This window comes from Gopherus evgoodei, chromosome 1 (genome assembly GCF_007399415.2).
Source record: "Gopherus evgoodei ecotype Sinaloan lineage chromosome 1, rGopEvg1_v1.p, whole genome shotgun sequence".
NCBI lineage: Eukaryota > Metazoa > Chordata > Testudines > Testudinidae > Gopherus > Gopherus evgoodei.
Window position 1 is genome coordinate 18,602,765 of NC_044322.1, and position 17,372 is coordinate 18,620,136.

At 42.2% G+C, this 17,372-nt stretch overlaps 1 protein-coding gene and 1 non-coding gene across 4 annotated transcripts in view; one reads left to right on the plus strand and one right to left on the minus strand.

Moving 5' to 3' along the window:
* TMEM135 (transmembrane protein 135) overlaps positions 1 to 17,372 on the plus strand; it is a 418,948-nt gene that overhangs the window by 194,787 nt on the left and 206,789 nt on the right. The gene's annotated exons all lie outside the window — the stretch shown is intronic.
* On the minus strand, positions 5,525 to 5,626 carry LOC115644671. Its single transcript, XR_003998586.1, has one exon. It is a non-coding gene; the product is annotated as a U6 spliceosomal RNA (small nuclear RNA).

Below are 17,372 nucleotides of genomic sequence, written 5' to 3' on the forward strand. Positions count from 1 at the left end.
TCTCCTTCCAGATGATGTCGTGGTATCCCCTCGCACGAAGGATACCTCTCCAAGGGGGGAGGGAACTCCAGTTATTGGAAGAGACAGGTACTAGTTATAAGTGATTTGATCATTAGAAACATAGATAGCTGGGTTTGTGATGACCGGAAGAACCACATGGTGACTTGCCTGCCTGGTGCGAAGGTTTCAGTTCTCTCGAGACATCTAGATAGGTTATGTGTAGTGCTGGGGAGGATCCTGTGGTCTTGGTACATGTAGGTACCAATGACATAGGGAAGAAGGTCGTGGAGGCCAAAGTTAGGCTGCTCGGTAAGAGATTGAAGTCCAGGACCTCCATGGTAGCATTCTCTGAAATGCTTCCAGTTCCATGTGCAGGGCCAGGTATACGGGCAGAACTGTACGATCTCAATGCATGGATGAGATGATGGTGTAGAGAGGAGTGGTTCAGATTTGTTAAGAATTGGGGAAACTTTTGGGGAAGAGGGAGCCTAAACAGGAAGGATGGGCTCCACCTAAACTAAAATGGAACCAGATGGCTGGCACTTAAAATTAAAAAGGTCGTAGAGCAGTTTTTAAACTATGGGCTGGGGGAAAGCCGACAGGTGTGGAGGAGCACATGGTTTGAACAGAGACATCCTTTGGGGAGGATCTATTAATGGAGATTCTCTATGTTCTAGTGAGTAGCAGAGGATGGAAGATGATAAAATACAGGCAGGGTCAGATCAGAAACAATGAAATGAAAAAGCCCCATTCAATTACATCATGTAATGGCAGAAAGCTAAAAAGTGACAAGTTTTTAAAGTACTTATCTACAAATGCTAGAAGTCTAAATAATAAGATGGGTGAACTAGAGTGCCTCATTAAATTACGATATTGCTATAACAGGCATCACAGAAACTTGGTGGAATGAGGATAATCAATGGGACACAGTAATACCAGGATACAAAATATACTGAAGGACAGAACTGGTCATGCTGGTGGGTGAGTGGTACTATGTGTGAAAGAATGCATATAATCAAATTAAGTAAAAATCTTAAATGAACCAAACTGTACCACAGAATCTCTGTGGATAGTAATTCCATGCTCTAATAATAAGAATATAGCAGTAGGGATATATTACCGACCACCTGACCAGGATGGTGTTAATGACTGTGAAATGCTCCGTCAGATTAGAGAGGTTATAATAATAATAATCCTACTATCCCCATATTGACTGGGTACATGTCACCTCAGGACAGGGTACAGAGGTAAAGTTTCTTGATACCTTAAATGAGTGCTTCTTGGAGCCAGTAGTCCTGGAACTCACAAGAGGAGAGGCAGTTCTTGATTTAGTCCTAAATGGAGCTCAGATCTGGTCCAAGAGGTGAATATAGCGGGACTACTTGGTAATAGTGACCATAATATAATTAAATTTAACATCCCTGTGGTGGGGAAAACACCACAGCAGCCGAACACTGTAGCATTTAATTTCGCAGTCTGTACCGGAGCCAGTCCTATTCAACGTATTCATAAATGATCTGGAAAAAGGGGTAAGTGGTGAGATGGCAAAATTTGAGGATGATACAAAACTACTCAAGATGGATAAGTCCCAGGCAGACTGCAAAGAGCTACAAAAGGATCTCACAAAACTCTCAAGGTTACAGCTTCTCTCTGACCTTGGATGGGTAGATGTTTCCACTACACAAGTATACTCCCTCCCCTTTTGGAACCCAGGAAGGTGCACTTGGGAATTCCTTCCTGTGGGGTACCCTCAAACACTTTCACCCCCTCCTTCCCAGGGAAAAGCTGAGAAAGAAAATAAAGGAAATTAGCTATTGCCACCAGCTAATTAAACAACATGCACAAACCTCTTAGGACACACAAATCCAAGCCTGGGGTTATTAAAAAAAAAAAAAAAAGGGGGTAAATTTTATTACAAACAAAAAGGAAGAAAATACATTTGGAACTTAGGCTTTTTGCTAGATTAAAAAAAAATTACAAAAAATAAGCATCAAGATAGCTCTCTTCAGGTCCAGCTTAAAGGTACAAGCAAAACAAAAACACCTGGGGTTAGCACAGAGAAATCCACAAACCATAAAGAAATAAAAGAGAGAAGACTAATCGTGTCTTCCTAAACATTTCCTGATCTACTTACATATCTGGGGTTTCAAATAAGTAGTTTTTAGTTACGATTTGATTTTTTTTTTATATCTGGCGCAAGGTTTTACAGCATAGTTCCAGCCCTGTCACTGCTTTCTGAGAGAACAGCAGACAGAGAGAGAAAAGGGGAGTATTTGTTTCAATTTTAAAAAGTTCTAGCCTTTCCATTGGCTCTTTTGGTCAGGTGACCACTCCCTTCCTTTTACATGTGGACTTTTTAACCCTTTACAGGTAAAGCAAGTAGAGAACAACTACTAACCAGGATTTTATAGCTAACTGGCTAGCTGGGTATCCAAAAAAGGGAGCTACCTCTCCTCTCCTCTTCATTTATCACAGCTTTGATAGACTTTGATATTGACTTGTGATTGTTTGGAATGATGGTGTGCATGACATGGGGCTCTGAGAGAGTACAGAGGGAAGAATAAAGAGGGATTTTCAGACTTCCTTCAGGAATTTTGAGGAACAACGTATGAGGGAGAAAATTTGACTTCTTGATTTTATTTAAAAAAAAAAAAAAAGGAAAATTCACTTGGAAACTTGTTTGACACTTGTCAAAGTCGTTTTCTTAGGGAAATACTGAATAAAAGGAGTAAGCTATCGGAATCCTGTTAGAATGATGAGATCTAGTTTAGTATTTGAAATACCTATATTAATCTTTAACAATCTCCCAGATACTTGCCTTCACTAAATAATAGAAATGGGCATGAAGTAAAATGTTTGTCTCTTTTTTTAATAAGATTTTTTACTATGCCTTTGATAATTTTTCTTCTACCGCCAGTCAAGGAGATGCTTATCTCATTGAGACAAGTGCATCTCTCTGTCGAACAACAACATCAGAACACATCACTGAAGCATTGGTGGCCTTGTCTATAACTTCTCCATATTTGCTATTTCATCCACAGATGGCTATCTTCAGCATGGCCTCCATTTCTTTTGTAATACTGATTCTGCTTTTAATTTGAGTACAAAAATAAATGTGCTATAATTTTGTACTGAAACAAAACAAACAATACTGGGATAGCCACAGAACATCTGGGTTTTGTTTTTCAAAAAATTGGAAAGTTTCTTAAGATAACTTCTATTTGCTATGATCCTAATTGGAGAGCAATAGAGCTAGGAAAGCAATTATTTCCACATGGATAGGCCTTGTATTTTTGTGACTTAATCATTGTCCAGCCTTGGTTGTTCAGTAGAGTGTCCTTTACTTGAAAATCAAAACCATATTTGCTATTGATTCCATGTGTTCAAAGATACTAGGTTGCATTTGATAGAAGGGTGTCATGGATGATGGATATTTCAATAACATCGTCTACTGTAAAGAGCCGAAGAAGTATGTTTTTCTCAGTTTTGGTACATTAATGGATACAACAGCAGCAAGTAAATGTTGGTCATTAATAAATCACTAAAACTTTATTTTCCAGAACAATTGCATGTGTCTTGAAGCTAGTTTCTAATCCTTGGCTCCAATCCCATAATTGATAGTGTACAGGTGGACAGTTGTACCTGCACAATGCCTGGTACTGAAATAAGGTTTATTGATCTGTAATTCTCAGAATCATCTCAGCACATTTTTAAAGACCAGCATAACATTTTCTAACCTTCAACCCTCCACTATTGTATCTGTTTGTAATAAGAGATTGTGTATTTTTACTAGTAGCTCAGCTACTACATTTGTAAGCTCCTTCTTAGTTCTAGACTGTGTTCCATCTGGTCTTGGGGGGACTTCCTGCTCTTTAATTTATTATTTTTTTTCCAGCACTTCCACTTGTCACCTCAGTCTTCAACAGTAATTCATCCTTTGTACCTTTTGAATGAGAAAAACTAGGGTAGGTATTTTTCCAATACACTCTGTAATGAAGTCCGCTGAAACAAATCAGTCAGTTTCTGTGCAATATGTTTACTTTCTTTACTTGCTCATTTAACCCCTATATTTCAGTGGACCTCAGATTCTTATGGATTTCTTGCTTGTATATGCCTTAAAAATTATTTTGATGCCTGGCTGTTTTGTTTTTTGATTTCCCTCGTAGCACTGCTAGTTTCCATTTTACATTTTCCCTGCAATAGTTTTATGCTCTTTTCATTTGGCTTCCCCAAGGCTGGCTTTCAGTTGGCTCAACTCTTGTACCTTCCCTTTTAACTGTACTGTTTTTTTTCTTTTTTCATGCCTCTTTTTTATGTAGGGATATGCATGTCCTCTGTGACTCTGCTACGGTATGTGTAAATAACCTCCAAGCGACATTCAAGGATTTTTGTTACCTTACTTTTGCCTTTAGGGTCTTTTTGACTAACTTTCCCCCAACCCCTTTTTAAAATAAGAATTCGCATTCCCAAAGATTGTTTTACCAATCTGATTGTAGGTGCAATGGCTTCTCCTGTGATACTGAATTTAATTATATTTTGTCACTGTTACTTCATGTCTCACCGATAATTACCCCTTGAATCAACTTTTGTGTGTTACTTACAGTGGGACTAAGTCAAAAATAATGTCTCGTCCTCACTGTTGTGTGCTCTAAAACTAGTTGTTCCAAAAAGCAATAGTTAAAGTTGTTGAGAAATTTCTTTGCATCTTGTCCTGTTGTGACATTTGGCTAGTGTATATGTGTGTAGTTGAAGTCACCCATTATTGCTTAATTTCCTCTTTGATTTCGCTGTTGTAGTGCACTCAATATCCATGTCCTGATCAGGAGGCCGGTAGTACAATTTTCTAGTCTATTTGTGTATGCTTATGACAGGGATTTGTACTCATACAGATTTCACTGTATGGTCTTTTCTTCTGAAAAAAATGTAACTAATTAGATAAAATGACATCTCTTTCATATAAAGCTACTTTCCCACATCTGTAATGTTAATCTATCCATTCAGCGTAGTCTAGCTATCTATTGTAATATCTCGTTTATTTTTGTGTTTCCATCATATTTCTGTAATGCCTGTTATCTTACGCGTCCATGGTCAAACAGTATAGTTCACATGTTTTTACTTTTAAACTTCATATATTTGTGTGTGTTTGTGTATGTACATGCATAACTTAGCTATGGTCTCTATTTTATTAACTCTCTTTTCTGACATTTTGCTACTTTTCCTTAATTTACCTTTGTGATTTCAACCTGTCCTTGCTCCAATACATCCGTAAATAGCATCTTTATCCTATACTGGATAAATACCTTAGTATTGCAGACACTTCTAGCAGATCTCTTTGCCCTACCAGAAAGCCCCATAGAAGTTTCAGGTTTCCCTCTTCCGCTAGTTTATCTAACTTCCCCCAAACCTTGTTAATTTTCTGTGCCAGCCATCTGGATGGAGCTAGTTCCTTCATAAAGACTCTTACTTCCTCCAAAAGTTCACCAGTGTCTAATACATTTTGAATTTCTACTCTATGCCTTTTTATCATTGTATGGAATGCTTCATGAATTTGCGTGTCATCCTTGCGCAGGGGCCATGCTAATCTTCTCTGTATCATTCCAATTTTAGTATACAGGGCAGTTACCCTGCTCCTGTGAGGCTAGGGTTGATTGGGGAAGCAGCCACAGCTGGGGCCATGCCCCAGTCAGGTCACAGATGGCCCTATAAAAGAGCTGTGAGCCAGGAGCTATGTCAGCCTCTCTAGCTGTGGAGAGAGAAGGACCTGGCTGCCTGGGAGCAGGGTAGCAGAGGTAGAGAAGTGCTGGAGAAAGGCAAGAGGAGCTGGGCAGCTCCAGCCTGGTAACTCCCCAGGCTGCAGGCCTTGTGCAAGGCCTAAAGAGAGGTACTGGGCTGCAGGGAAAGGCAGCCGGTCCAAACCCCCTTGCCAGTGATGAGTAGTTTACAGACTGCAGTTTGCCCCAGTGAGCGGGGACTAGATGACGACTGGCAGTAGCCACTGAGGCAACGTGGGTGAGAGGGTTGGGGGTTCCCCTGGAAGCGTGGGAAGCTTTGGGGGGTTCCTCAGAGCATGGTGGGGTACTGCTGGGGCAGCACCAGAAGGTAAAGGGCACCGGGGTCCAGGAGGGACATGGGGGCCAGTGTCAGGCGAGACACCGGTCACTAAGAGGCGTTCTGTATGCTGGAGAGCTAATTCCCAGGACAACCAGCAGAAGGTGCCACACCGGTGAGTCTCGCTTTGCTACAATCATCTATGCGTTAATATTGAGAAATTCCATGCTATTGGGGTTAGATTCCAGATTATTATAACTCTCAGAAGGGTTATTAGGTTAAAGTTTTCCAACTGGAGATAATGTTGTGAATACTTTTTTTCTCTACCTCACCGTAGAACGATGGAACCCCAATCACATGGTGCTAATTAAAGAGAAGAAAAAGGCAAGGCTGGAGTGGCTTTGCAGATTCAAGGTCCTTTCCACTGTTTTTTCCCCCACCTTCCTCCATGTGTCTCAGCAGAATGGGACGTAGAACCGTAGATCAATTAAACTATATAATTCAATTAAAGGTACAATAGTACCCCCTTCTGTTTACATCAACAGCTTTTAGTAAAATCTTCATTCCAGTTTAACTGCCTGCCTCGAAACCCATATAAGAGAAACCATTAAATACAAATCACTAATAAAATATTTTTAGCTTGTGTACCATAAAAAGAACAATATATTAGAAAAGTTCCTTTCAATAGCAAGGCAGCTTTTCTGTACAGAGGAATTTATTCTAAATGCTATAGAATTATTGTACCATTTTATTTAACTTTTGTAGCATAATGATTCTTCTGTTCATGTTTTGTTAAACTTGAAATGTGATGTCTGTCGTGCATGAATACGTGCCAGAAGGCTTCATAAACTGCACCATTTTAGATTGAAAAATCAATGGGAGTCTTCTAAAGCTGATTCTGATTTAATTAATGTTGTTTTGGGCACATTTTGTTTCCTATGATTTCAGCTCAAGGGCATGCCAGGCCTAATCACTTACAGGCACATTATAGAGCAAATGGTGATGTGATACCAGACATCTGATCCCCTAACCCCTTTGCTTTCATATCACAAAGATGTCATTATTATCAGGGGTTCAAAAGTTCTGCTCTCACGGATTGCTCTGACATCTCTGGTTTCTGTCCTTTTTGTCTGAATGCTTTGTTGCTGTCCTGTTAATTTATGGGGATGATGTTTTCTTGTATTTACATAAATCTTATAAACTAAATGCTTAATCTGTGTGTTTCAGGGTGCATATCCACCTTCTTTTCCCCCCTCTCAAACAAGGGAGTTTCTGTGCAGAAGTACAAAGAAAGATATTTGCCTACAAACACAATGGAGTCCCTCTTTCTTATAGGGAAGGTCACCTCCATGCATGGATCTAGGCTGCAGATCTGTGCCTTCATTTTTATTTTGCTCTTAAAGGATTTTATTTCAGTATAAGCATCCCAGACTAGTGTTCTGAAACTCTTGTAAATTCTGATACCAGCTTGGGAGCTTGCACATACACATGCAGATAGAGAGTCCCCCAAAGGAATGCTTTTAGAAGAGCCTTTTTTGGGGCACGGGAAGGGCAGGAAACAATAAAAACATTGAGGCTGTCCTTCATACATCGTCGTAAAGGGGAAATACAAAAATATAAAAATAAAACTACTCTGCTGTTCATCTTTAAGCTTTAGGATTGTTATACGTCAGAGGTATGTCTAAATATGGTTTGTAGCTGGAAGATTTTTTTGCTAAATCAGAATGAATAACAGTGCAAAGGTAACTTACTTACAGAAGCTCTGTATGCATTGTCAACTTTGTCAGGAAGATCAGAATAAGAAATCCTGTCAGGAAATGGTATGTTACTGAAAATTAAAAGCTTGTATTGCAGAGGCAGATTTTAATAGTTTTCTGCGGATAAAATGCTCAAATTATTTAATTTCCTATTAAAAAATGTAAGTGTGCTTTCCTTGGGGAGGAGGGGAGCAGAACATTTATCTTCCAAAGCTATCTTTACTGCTCAATGTATGTGTCCTCTGATGCCTCTGTCATTAAGAATGATTCCTAAGCTCCACTACTCCAGTGTACAAATGATTGAGTGCCTCTTTTGAGCTAAGAAGACTGGTTGTCAAATACAAGAAAGCTGTCAGTTGCCACTATTATTGGATCTTTGGTCTCAATCTCTCTTGGATCATCCATTTAAAATGGTTGAATAGTCAGTTTCAGCCATGAAGGAGGACAATGAATTGGTTCTGAAGCCTCAGCTGAGTGCTGAGAACTTTTCTGCCTGTTTTGTTAACACACATTTTAGCTGAAGTTATTTATTTCATAGTGTCCAAAGATTTCCTATTTCTATAAAAATAGTTAGCTCACTCCAAATTGTTTATTATTTGACTGGTAGACTTGATATAATTGGAGACCATGAGCAGTAGGGGAGAATGGTGACTTCTTATGCATATGCACCTCTTTGTGGTTCTGTTATTTTTTTTTTAAGTTAAAAAAGTAGATAAAGAATGAGGGAATATACTGGAGGCATCACAGAAGTGAGTTTTAGGGGGGAATCTACATGAATACAAGGTTGTGACTAGGTAGAGTCCTTCCTCTAAATTTTATTACAAAATGGCGTGTTAGTATCTGCCCCTTGATATGTAAAGATTAAATGCAAAGGTAAAGTAAAAATTGAGTTAAACTCAGGTGTATTTGCTAGTTGCCTCTACTGAAGAGATTCTGGGAGGAAGTCAGCAGAGAAATACTTTTACCTTAACTTTTAAAAATTGTCTTCTCCTCCTTGAAATTTTCACTTTGCTAGTATGTTCCAGAATTTATTATTCTCTGGCATAGCCAAAACCATATGTGACAAATAGAATATAAAACAACAATAAATGTATAGAATAATCTAATGGAAACCAGAAAATCTATTCAGTTCCCAGTATAGTTTGTGCCAACTTCAAAGGAAATTTTGGGTGTGTAAGGAATGTAGAATTGGGGCATAAGTTTGTGAATTAACTTTGCCTTGTTGCAATAGTTTATAAGGAAAAATTGTAATTATTTGAATTCTCATTAAAAATAAAACACGTTTAGTAAATGACTATCACTTGAATATATAGAAACACCTGCTCTGAAACAAATGATATCATGATGCACAACTACTAAAATTGTGGCCACAGATAGAGGCACACAATTGTTAGTGAAGTGTGTCTGAGGGTAGAATTTAGTTTAAAACTATAGAAATAAAATTAAAATTGAAGAAAAGGAGCAACTAAGAGTCAACAGCTCAAAACAGATATTCTATTAAAAAGACAAGTGGACAAGGTAATATCTTTTATTGGACCAGCTTCGAACAAGCTTTCGAATGTATATTAATTGTCCATTCCTCTGAAAAATGTAGTTAAAAAATGGCGAGCAATGTTGGTTTCACTCTTCAGTTTTGTCTTCAAGTAAATATAGGAGTGTGTCATATTCTTCTGTACTTTCAGAGAAAGCCAGTTTTGAATTTGATGCTGCCATGTGGTGATTTTGTGATGTGGATGAACATTCCATGGGGACAAGGATGAAAGCAGAATCTCTTCGTAATTTGTGACTGTACAGGGGCTGATCTCTTAGACACAAGTTGATTTCCCCTAAAATTAAATATCTTGTGTATAACCTTTTTAATTTTTCCGTTTTTAGCCCTTAAAAGCAGTTTTGTACGGCTTTTATTTCTCCGTTGAAACAACTCAATTAGGAGGATCTGATTCCAGAGTGGCTTCCTGTGTGGAATTGCTGCAGAATAGCACCCTTAGTTGCCACTGAGGTATCTTGAATAGTAAATTGGAGTTCAGTGACACAAGGAATTCTTACCAAGAGTAAGGGATGAATTTACCGCCCTTTTGTTTTAAACCTAAAATCTATAAGGATAAACTCCTTTTATTCTCTGAAGGCTTATAAAGAACTGAGTTTTTTCTTGCTGAAGCTAACTGTTATTTCATTGTTGTCTGTTTCATCCTTTTGAAGGAAGGTCATAGGTCAGCTAGGGCTAGATGAGATAGGTTAGGCCTCCAAGGGTAGGGTCTGGCAACTCTCAAAGTCTGTCATTCTACCAGAAACAAGATAATCTTCAGAATAGATTTTGTTTACATTAGCAGGACTATAGCTTTAGGCAGAAGGGTGTTACCCAATAGCACTTAGTCTGAGAGCATGTGTAATTCTATAGGCAAGTTAATGCTAGAAGGGTAAGGGAGTTGACATTTGAGTCATAAGAATCTACAGAATCATAATTTCAATGGTGTTGCCCTCTGCGTCATGGCAGTGGGGACTCGCTCCCCTGACCCCCATCCCAGACTCCCAGCTCCAGGTTCTATGATTGGTAGAAATTTTGATAATACAGTTTCATTGTGGGTCGAGTTGGGTATCATTCAAAAGCCCTTTCTGCCACAAACACAATGGTACCAAACATGACAAACCTAAAAGAATTAGGTAGCTATATATTCAAGAAAATGTTTAAGCATAATTTTATTATACTTTCACACAAGGATGCATTGCTTACATAAAAAAGACAGTCATCTGTAGTCCCGGAGAAGTTAGTCTTAACATATAGTACTGAAAATATTTGTTCATCAAACTTGTCATCATTGTCATCTCTGTCTAGGGCACCGCTGCTAGACACATTGTCACACTTGATCCTCATCTATGCTGCACTTGCATATCTCTAGACAAGGCAGGCTGCTGGCCAAATATTTGCAAGGTGGTGAGCATCTGGTCTTTGCTCACAAGCATTTGATTAGCTGAAGGATTGATTCAGGAGTGTGTGGTATTTCACATATAAGTGATATGATCAATCCATCATCAAAGACCCATCCATGTCCTATAGGAGAGGGCAGTTTTGAATGTGCTCAGTTATCCCAGAGCCATTCATTCTATTGCTTTGTAATTTGTCCTCTTGATAGCAAATACAAATACACCCCTTGTTGATGGCAATTTTTCTCAGTATGTCTGCTTCTTGGAAAACATCCACCATCTTAGCTCTGCAAGCATCGTAATGTTGGTCTTCCAGTGGTAAACTCAGTATATGAACACCTCCAGTGCATCTATAACTTCATAAGTGACTGTCTCTGTGCATCTTCAGAGTGAAGAAAGTGTCTTCAGAGGCTGAATCAAATGCCTTCCAAAAAGATAATTTGGTCTTTCCAGCCAAACTACCAGTAGGTCACATCCTGAAAGGGCGTGGACACCTGACAGTTCACTGGCTTTTAATGATCCAGGTGGTAGGAACACATCTCTTAGGGATATACAGCAATTCTGTTCTCCAGCAGCCGGCTCAAAAACAGAATTTTGCAGAAGTCTGGGGGAGTGTCTCCAAGAGACCACTAGAACATATGTGCCTTATACAAAAACCCAGAGTAATCTTAATGTCATCTTCCTCCTGGCAGCTACAAAAAAACTCCACTGAACAGTGCGAAGGCAGCAGCTCCATTACACTACGCAGTAACACAGTTCTTCTCATTCTGGAGCATTTTCCTACAAGGTGCATGGTTAACTCCTCCTTTGTGCAAGTTTGAGACAGTAGTTTCTTCATTGTGATATCGGAGACGTTCGTGGTGTCAATTAGTTTGTATTGAACTTGTGTAATATTGTAGAGTCTTCTTTCTGGTAATATTCCTTTAAGATCTTTCTTACGGCCAGTGATGGTCATTGTAATATTGATGGCTTACCTAGCAAGCACTTCCCTTAGCCTTCTTTTTTTAGCATAGTTAGTTTTAGTTTAGTTGTTATTCTTAGCAGTGTATATAGTGAAGTTTGGGAACGGGGTTTCCCCAATCCCCAGTCCCCTCCCTGGGACATGCCATGAGTCCAAGGCTTTGTACCCTGTGGTAAGCTGATGCCAACGAGCAACCCCCACGTGTCTGAAGTATCTTGGGGAGGCACACCAGACAGAAGGGTGCAAGATCTGCAGGGCTTTCTGCCCTAGAACAAAAAAGGAGTGAGATTTCAAACTTAAACAGTTGCTCACGGAATGCGCTTCTGTCCCTAGTCCCATGAGCACATCCATATGGGGTGCTCTGGCATCTGTACATGACAAGGTGTCGAGGAAGGACTCTAGGCACTGGCGCTTTCCGGCACCGCATGCCGAGGAAACAAGCTGGCACCGCTTGCACCCAGTGCCATGCAAGCAGCATAGAAAAACAGACAGGGAATGCTCCCTGGTGCTGAAAACAGTGGGACTGGCAGGCGCTGCACCGGTGCATCCCTTGAAGGAGCACTTGGAGCCGTTGACTTTGGCTCCTTTGATGGGGCCATTGAGTCCGGCGCCTAGCGGCTTCCCAGAGGGTCAGTGCCAGGTGGAAGAGTTAGAGCTACCCCCAGCCCGGGCGCTTTTTGAAATCACTAGAGATTTAATTGCTATGACGGCTCCTCAGTCCCCTCGGTCAGAGGAAAGCCTCCGGCACCACTGCAACCAGTGCCATCAAGAGGCAAGCCAGCCCTGATGCAGCAGTCACCCTTTCCTGCCTAGAACCATTCACCTAGGCACCTCTCCAGATCGCTGTTGCCAAGGCACCGCGCTCCAGCACCAGATTCCGTGTGGGGTTCCCCGACAGTAGCGAGAAATCACTTCCCTTCTCCAGCACTGAGCATGCTGCGGCACCATCTCTGGCTCCTGGAGAGGACCGGCACTGGTTCCTGGTACCAGATTCCCGGCACCAGTCCCCAACGATGAATTCCTGGCACGGGCGCCTCGACACTGGTTCCCCGCATCATCAGCTTTGCACCGGTCCCCGGCACAGTACCCTTTGGCTCCCCCATGGTGGTCATGGTCGAGATGTGTCTCGTTAGACTCAGATGGTGACTATATTCCTGTCACAGCTGATGGTGGCAGCCTCCAGTACAATGGCTCTTTTGGACCCCTGGGCTTACCATCAGGCCTGGGGTCCTTCTCTAGGGGCTCTCGCTCAGTGGTCTCCGATCACCCCAGACAGCCAAGAATCGGTCTATGCTCTGGGAATCTTAGGCAACTTTGGCATAAGCCCCACCGCCAGCCCACGTCACCGCTGAGACGACTCTGAGGCAAGACCCATTGCAAGGCTAGGCTACTGCCACCACAGCTACGGTCATCACTGAGGCCCCAGACTCTGATCAGGTGGAGGTCAGGGAACTGGAGGGCCAGAAGGACCCCGTTCCGCCTCTGGCCTCCTCATCTTGATCCCCTGACGAGCCGGTGGCAAGGGCTTCAACTTCAGGCCCTCCTCCAGTTGATCACAGGGCCCACCAGGATTGCCCGCAACATGGAGTTGTAGACAGAGGTAGTGATTGAACCCAAGGACCCCACGTTCAACATCCTTGAGCCAGCACTTTCCAATCCAGTTGAGCCTCTTCTAGGGAATTTATGAACTCCAGCTCAATCGCTGTTTGCAGTAGTAAAATCAGTGTTTCTGTTGTTTTACCTTTTGAGATAACACTTCACGTACATTCTTAATGTAGTAATCAAAGTGATACTGAACATTGTATGTATGGGCATATTTTGGGTCAGGGAACCCACTTACCCTTACTTTCCATGCAACATTCTTGCTAAGACTGACTGCTTTATATAGTTTCTCACCTGTCTCACTTACTGAAACTGTGCTTACTGGATGCCTTCAGGCTTCCAGCTTACCATGGAAGAAGCAGCTGTTATTCTCGGGACACATTCCATAGGGCCTTGGGGGGCTTGGAGGAATGTTTGGGGAGGCATGCTGTGGGGCCTGGCCAGACCACACAGGGGATGGGGAGGGAGTGCCACTCTTCCCCAAGATCAGCTCCATCTTCAGCTGTAGCTCCGTTCCACCCCCTGCTCTGGCCCCAGCTCAGCTCCGCCCCCAGCTGCAGCTTCACTCCCAGCTGCAGCTCCATTCCATCCCCTGCTCTGCCCCCAGCTGCAGCTTTGCTCTGCCTCCTGCTCCGCTCCCAGTGCAGCTCTGCCCTCATTCACTCTCCGCCCCCAGGCCAGCTCTGCCTCTATCCCCAGCTCCAGCTTCAGCCCAAGCTTGGCTGTGCAGTAATGGGCGTGGGGGCGGAGGGAGGCATGGGAAGATTTCATTTTTAATAAGGGGAGATGAGACAGGAGAAGTTTGGACACCACTGGGCAGGCATTTGTTCCAGTATCTTCAATTTTTTCCTTATGTTCAATGTACGTTAAATAAATTAATCAGGTATCATGTTTTGAACATTAACTGATAATACAGTAATGTCAATTGAGGGCCACAATTTAATTTTGAGGGCTGAATGTTTGACTTGCCTGTGTTAAAGTATAGTACAAAAAATATTGATTTTTAATCAGTTTCATTAATAGTTACATAATTGTCTAGGTTTGTCATTTTTGGTACCTCTAAGTTTGTGGGAGAAAGGACTTTCGAATGTTAGCTAACTGGATCGATTTCCGATGACATTGTATATAAAAATTTCCACCTGGAGTTGAGAGTTGGCGGAGGGGGGTCAGCAAGTCCCCCTGCTGCCCTGTAGATACCACTGAAATCTGCAGACACCATCTGAAAAATCTGTAGATTTTTACAAATCAAACAAAACCTCCTTTAGCTTTCTATCACTAACTTACCCATGGAATTAGATAGTACTACATTATGCTCCCAGACTAACTTGGCTTGTGCTTCTGTCTCAAATTGGTACCATTCATAGACCAGAGAAGTGTTAAAATCTTGTATGTATTTATCTGTCCTAAAGATAGAATGAAAATCTTAATTCTGCCTTTCTGTACTTGCTCCTTTAACTATTGTTATTAGGTCCCCCTGGGAATGTGACTTCACGTTGCACCAAAGCACAGAACCCTGTGGAATATTTTGACTATTACGGGCTGCATGGCCTTTGTCATGAGCCATGGAATGCTCTGACTAGTTTATAAAAGGAAGTGAAGGCACACCCTCAGTTTCTTCTGCCCACTGAAGCTACAAGTTGGAACTCCCTGTGGTCCTTCAGAGCATGTCTACATTGCAACTGGACACCCTTAGGCTTATGGGGGTGTTTAATTGTGGCATAGACATTTGGGCTTGGGCTGAAGCCCAGGTTCTCTATTTTGTAGTGCTCTAGAGCCCAGACTCCAGCTCGAGCCTGAATGTCAACACTGCCATTAACCAGCCCCTTAGGCTGAGCCCCGTGAGCCCGAGTCAGCTGGCATGAGCAAGCCGCAGGTTTTTAATTGCAATGTACATATACCCTCAGATTCCATTTTTTGCCAACTATTGCCTGGGGACATTTCCTCCCTAGTTAGGAGCTAGTTTGTTACAACTAATACTTAGAATAGTGCTGTCAAGGTTTCTCTTTCCATAAAATAGTTTTTGAGATTTATGTGATCTTGATATCACAGGAGCTGCCTCTCTTACCTCAACTGGATTAGTTTGTTTTCTGCGATCATAATGGATTCTGAATCCAGAAAAGACTAGGTTCAAAGAAGGGGATTCAAAAAATGGCCTTCTTTGTAATTAACCCCTATCCCATACAAATACGTGATGTTTTAGGTGTTTGTGTGAAGGGCATTTTCTCTGTCTGCTGGTAGCTTATTTTTTGGTCCATAAAACCTGAGACGTTCTACTCCAGTTGATGCTTGTAAAGAAAGTTCTTGCAACTTCCACGGCAGATTTAGAACTGGCTTTCTTCAAAGTCCTATTGATGAGACAAATCAAAGTCTGACAACAAAGAGATTCTAAGATGGTCTCAAGTACCTGAAGAGCCAAGAACAGTTTTGGACTTGTCATCAAAGTTTTTTACTCTGTATCAAGAGACCAGAGGAATAAGAGGAAAACACTGTACCAGTACCTATCTGAGGTCTGGTCTGCACTATGGGGTTAGGTCAAATTTAGCTATGTTAGGTCGATTTAAAAATGACTGTGTCCACACAACCATCCCCATTCCGTTGACCTAAAGGGCTCTTAAAATTGACTTCTGTTCTCCTCCCCAACGAGAGGAGTAGCGCTAAAATCGACTTTGCTGGGTCGAATTTGGGGTAGTGCAGATGCAAATCGACGATATTGGCCTCTGGGAGCTATCCCAGAGTGCTCCATCATGACCATTCTGGACAGCACTTTGAACTCTGATGCACTAGCCAGGTACACAGGAAAAGTCCCGGAAACTTTTGAATTTCATTTCCTGTTTGGTCTGCATGACGAACTTGGCAGTACAGGTGACCATGCAGTCTCCCCAGAATCGTAGAGTGTAGAGTGTTTCTACACTCTCCCTATCATCTCCGTCCCTGAGGTTATCACAGATTAGAAGGTAAAAGAAACACACTCACGATGACATGTTTTCCGAGCTCATGCAGTCCTCCCACACTGATAGGGCACAGCTTAATGCATGGAGGCATTCAGTGGCAGAGGCCAGGAAAGAATTAAGTGAGCACGAAGAGCAGAGGCAGGATGCGATGTTGAGGCTAATGGGGGAGCAAATGGACATGATGAAGTGTCTGTTGGAGCTGCAGGAAAGCCAACAAGAGCACAGATTCTCCACTGCATCCATGTATAACCGACTACCCTCGTCCCCATGTTCCATAGCCGCATCTCTCAGACGCCCAAGAATGCGGCGGGGGAGGCTCCGGGCACCCAGCCACTACACTCCAGAGGATGGTCAAAGCAACAGAAGACTGTCATTCAAACAGTTTGATTTTTAGTGTGGCTACAATAAGCAGTGTGGCCTTGTCTTTCCCTCCTCCCCACCCCACCCAGGCTACCTTGTCCATTATCTAATTTTTAAAAAATTAATAAAAAAGAAGGCATGGTTTCAAAGCAATGGTTACTTTATTTTGAAGGGGGAGGGTGGCTTACAGGGAATGAAAATTAACAAAGGGGGCGGGTTTGCATCAAGGAGAAACACACACAACTGTCACACGAAGACTGGCCAGTCATGAAACTGGTTTTCAAAGCCTCTCTGATGCACAGTGCACCTTCCTGTGATCTTCTAATAGCCCTGGTGTCTGGCTGCTCAAAATCGGACGCCAGGCGATTTGCCTCAACCTCCCACCCCACCATAAACCTCTCCCCCTTACTCTCACAGATATTATGGAGCACACAGCAGGCAGCAATAACAATGGGAATGTTGGTTGCACTGAGGTCTGACCAACAGTGCCAGTGAGCTTTTAAACATTCAAAGGCACATTCTACCACCATTCTGCACTTGCTCAGCCTATAGTTGAACTGCTCCTTACTACTGCCCAGCTTCTTGAACGGATCCCCCAAACAGGAGAAGAGCAGAGTTGCAGCGGAAGCGGTGGAGCTGTACACCATGCCCTGGAGGTTGCTAGGAGCTGGGCCGAGAAGATGTTCCCAGAACCCCTGGCCAAGCTACATGTCCGATGAGGATGGTTAGCAGTCCTAGTGCACCATCTGCTCCAAAGGCAAGGAGCTGCTG